Genomic DNA, 4,984 nt, shown 5'->3' on the forward strand with positions numbered 1-4,984 from the left:
GCTGCCTGTTGAACCACATGAGAGATCCTTGTGTACAACAACTATTAAGTGCTCCCGAAGGAACTTGGGATCAGGAGATTAATGGACTAAATTAAATTAATGAGCGGATACAGGCAGCACAACAGGACTCACCTCTGCGAGCATCGAGAGAGCGTGGACGCTGTAGACAGACGGGGCAGAGGCTGAAACCATGGAGGATTGTGCCGCAGAAGACTCCTCTGCACGGGGCAAACATCAAATAAAGAAGAACACATACACCGTGAGTGTCAAGTACAACATGCCTTAGGAACACAGCACTATAGTACTTTGCAACTGTCCTCAATGGGCACATTAAAGTACACGTGTTCAGGATATCTCCAAACAAGCATTGGCTGCAGATTCAGTACAACACTTTTGCCAGACACGTTTGGTTATGTATGTGGCTTCACACGGCTTGGCTTTTCAACACCTTCTCCAGCAAAGTGTTGATGGTATGACTCTCTCTCTCTCTCTTACCGTATATATCCTCAGCATCATCTGCATCATCTAAAGAGACCTGTGGCTGAGCTTTGACCTCCAGATTGCGGCTCAGCCAGCTAGTCTGCTCCAGCGAGGAGCCGGCGACATTGCCGACGGCTTCCAAGATCTTCTGGGTCACCTCCTGAAACAGGGAATGGATTGTGTTTGAGCGACTAAAGATACATGAGAACGGTTTGCAATGCGTGGCTCAACCAGAGGAATAAAGCATTTATAGGTTTTTATTCTTTTATTTGTAAAGTATAACTGTATGCCAGAAGGGGGAATTCTCCACAAAACTAACCTATGAACTATAAGGCAAGTCCTTCAATATTCTTTATTGTTTAAAGGGAAACATACATGGGATATTAAAACCCCTATTTGCATCTATACTCCTTCTGATTACCCTGAACCATTAACCAATTTGGGACCTAATTGTCTGATGATTTTCTCTCTTTATAGTCGCTAGCTCGGATTGGTTATTGTATTATTTTGAGCACAAATACGGGTCGGTTTCTCTGTAAATACCCATCAAGAGCCATCGGAAATCATCCTGAAATGCTTGCCACAGGATTTTAGGAGTTAAATTAGTGATACAGGTAATATTGCAGTAGCAATTTCCAAAATGAATTTATACAAAGGGGAAAAGTCACTAGACACTCTGTTTTGGTATGGAGAAACTTTCTTAATAAATGACAACCGTGATTCTACCTGCAGATCCTTCTGGTCTTTTTTGTTATCCAAATTAGGTGTCCGGTTTACAAAATCATTCAGGATGCTGTTTTGAGACAAAGGGGAGACGTTAAATAATATTCAAGCTAATATTGAAAGCCACAACGGTTTGTGTTAGGCAACAGATCAACAAAACAGCCACAAATGGTTATAAATCCATATGGTCAGATTTCCATAGACACCATAGATACCATTCCATAGACGCCAACCGAGAAGAACGATCCAGAGAAGAGATTGAGTAGCTTTCTGGTTAGGAGGACAGGAGACGCATGCAGCAGATTGGAGTAGGACCCTCTGTTGTATTTGTAGCATTTTGTCTTACGTGTTACTGTCACGTAATGTTTTTGTTGTTTTTCCGCTCTCTCCTCTAGTAATAGCTCTATGGAATCTGCTGGGGCCCTATTATTATAATGAAATGTAGCAGCTTGATGAAAAACAGACGAGGGGGAAAGAAATGAGGAGGAAACGTACCTTAACAATAGGAAGAAGCCGGGAGGAGCCAGGTTGAGCGGCACAGACTCTTTCAGCAGCGCCAACAAGGGCTGGAAGTTTTCCTGCATGTCGGACGGTGATAACCTATTAACACAAAGAGAATCAATCAGACGCCTCCTAATGTCTCATCTCTCAATCATACGTTGCTGGCGATGGCTGAGACACAATGGCAAGTTCATCTATTTTCTGCAAGGTAGTCTGATCTTAGCAAGAAAAGGTTGCACGGCGAGCAAGTCCACAAGCCTGTCAATCACTACCCTTATTCCTTTCTGTACTCGGGCATTGATATTTTGCGCATGGACGCCTTATGACCATAGCCATACAGAAAGCGTTTGTGCTTCATACATAAACAGCAACTCTGTTTATAGAGTTTACAGTAGAGAAAAGTAAGAAAGATATATATATTTTTTTTAAAGACCCTTGATGGACTAAACCCATCGCCAAGGCAAATCCAGCATCTCTGTTAGATCTGTAGTTACAAAGCGTATAATACTCAAAAAAAAACAAAAAAAAAAAACAAAAAAAAAAAACTTTTTTTTTTACCTTTGAATAAAAGCGTAACTGAACTGAAGCATCGGAATATCAACCAAGGAAGACTTCTGCAGATATTTAAGAGAAAAATTAGTAACATATTATTAAAATGGATTTAAGTAACTGTATTGCTACATAAACGTATAGATTTTTTAATGTTAATTCTTGATGGAATGTTCCTACCCATTTAAAACCTGAATTCTTCATCCCCTTTGTGGTTCAGTTTAGTCGCGGCACGGCAAGAAGCCGTCTAAACTCACAGGGAACAAAGAGAGCCAAAGGTTTCAAAGGGTACAGGTTTTATAATTTTAACTATACGTAGCACTGAGTAATTATGCTAATGTATTATGTATAGAACAAAAAACGTAGAAACGCGTTAATGAATCAACAGCTACATTGGCCACCTCAACGAGCGAAACATCACACGTAGTAATGAGAAGAAGGGTAAAGCTGGAAGGTGCCAGAATGCCTGGGGAGGGGGTCTTGGTAGTTTGAAACATGGTCTTGGGGGCTAGGGAACAGCGAGTACCTGCTAACCCGTTTATAACCATTACATTATAAATACGATCCATTGTGTTATATGCACATTTGCACAGCTCACCCGCAGTGGTCAATGTCCCTACAGAACATTTTGCAGCTTTTTACATTAGGGTTTAGTTTTTATTCAAATTTTTATTAATTAAAAATTATTTAAATTATTTATTAATATTTATTATTTTTATTTAATATTATTTATTTTCTGTTGCGCATCTACGGCATTTAATTTGTGAAATATGGATTGCTGGAAAAACAAGGAGCTTCATTCAATGGCTTGATCTGCTGCGTTGGTGGTGGTGATGGGGGTTTTATTTGTAATTTAATCTGTCCCACAATTATGCTGGTTTTTTTCAGGTTTAAAGTGCATCATGGTCATTTTCATATATTTGTAATGACATACGAGGTAGCACAAGAAAGTCTAAGAGTGTGAAGTCTAAATCTAAAAGCGAAATGTGCGAGGAGTGTGAAGTGGGCTGCCATCTGCTTATATAATCTGTTATTTATTACCTAAATCTAAAAACTAGTTTGTGTATAATGCATATTCTCAAACCTGAAGGAGGTTACCTACTAAAAGTGATTCTGGTGAAAATGGGTTAGGAATAGGCTTGTCACCATAGAAACATAATAAAATTGCCCAATCAGCAGAACATTTCATTGGGTTATTAGGTGATAAGACCAAGTTCCAAGATATCATCAGAAACACTTTTTTATTCATAACCATATAAAAAACCATATTAAAAAAAAAAAAAAAAAAAAAAAAAAAAAAAGGGGGATGAATTATTTTGGAACTTCTTGAGATTTGGAATTTCCAACCATGAAGATCTTCAGTCTATAGTAAATAATACCTCTTCTCCTTTTATCTGCGGCGGCTTCCTCACAACTTCTTTGACCAGATGCAAGATTGTGTCGATCTTCAAGCTCTTCAATGCAAATACTAAGTCAACCAGGGTGAGCTGAGACTCGCTAGGCACTGGAATAATCTGTAGAAGTGATTAGAAATACTTCATTGTTATTCTAAGAATGGAAGGCTTATAGGGTTTTTTTTCCTTCATTGAGAACAAATCTAATAACTTTGGATAAGCAGCTAGTTCTCCAACTAGATTGCAAATACAACTTCTGAGGTGCCTCGCTGGCCTACGGCTGACTATTGCTCAACACAAGCCTCATCGACATGTAAGTAACTGGGTGCAGTAAATATACTTCACCTTAGCTTTACTTTGGTTCTTGTTAAATCTTTTTCTTTTCCACACGGCGGCGACAGCAGCGATCAGCTGCACCCCTAAGTGTCCCGTTAGAGGGTTGAGGAAATCCAGAATTTTCTGCTTTAGCGTCTGTAGAGAGAAAGAGAAAAAATAAATAAAAATTGTAAGCAGCCAGAGTTGGTGCCTCTTACATGGACATCATAGGCTTCCCACCTGCGCTCCCCCGTTCCTGTTGCCTCGCACTATCTCCCAAACCTCTACACATTATCAATCCACCATGGACAGAGGTCTGTCCGTCACATCTAGTCTTTGGTATAGTGTTTGGGATTTGGACCTTTGAGATTCTTTTATCACCCCCTCTTCTGCAAGCCCCTCATTTCCCTGTTATTCACGACAAAGGTCTCTCCTCCCTCAAATCCTGCCTCTATTTAGTGCCCCCTTCCCTGACATGTGCTCATCTCCCCTGACGCTCTCCGTTGGTGTGCCCAAACGCTCAGTTCTGGGGCCTCAACTCTTCTTTTGGATACCTGTACACTGTTTACACAATCATTTACTTCTTCTGACCTCTCGTCTCCTCAATCAAATCACCGATTCCTTATATCTTCATCCCGTTTAAGAATGCCACAATCCACCCAACAGACGAAGTTCACCGTCTCGGTGATTTGACTTGACTCTGCTCTCTCCTCTACCCTCATATCCACCACTCAACAAATCCTTCTACCTTCACAAATTCATTATTTCCTCACATAAATGTATATTCCCGCACAATGTACAAAGTGCCCACCAAGAGTCCATTTTACTCTAGCCGTGTGTAGAGGTTCTTATTTTCCCTTATTTTTTTTTTTTTATCTTAACAGGGAACATTATCTTACTTTGGTGGTTTTGAAATAAACCGAAGACGACCCTTTAATTGTACCAAGCAGATCTGAAGGTCTCTTCTCTCTTTCTTGCTTGTTGATGACGCTCCACAGAAGCGATAAGCTATTAACGATCCG

Source organism: Sceloporus occidentalis, unplaced genomic scaffold (assembly GCF_023333645.1).
Source record: "Sceloporus occidentalis isolate IW3139 unplaced genomic scaffold, rSceOcc1.0.p SCAF_262, whole genome shotgun sequence".
NCBI lineage: Eukaryota > Metazoa > Chordata > Lepidosauria > Squamata > Phrynosomatidae > Sceloporus > Sceloporus occidentalis.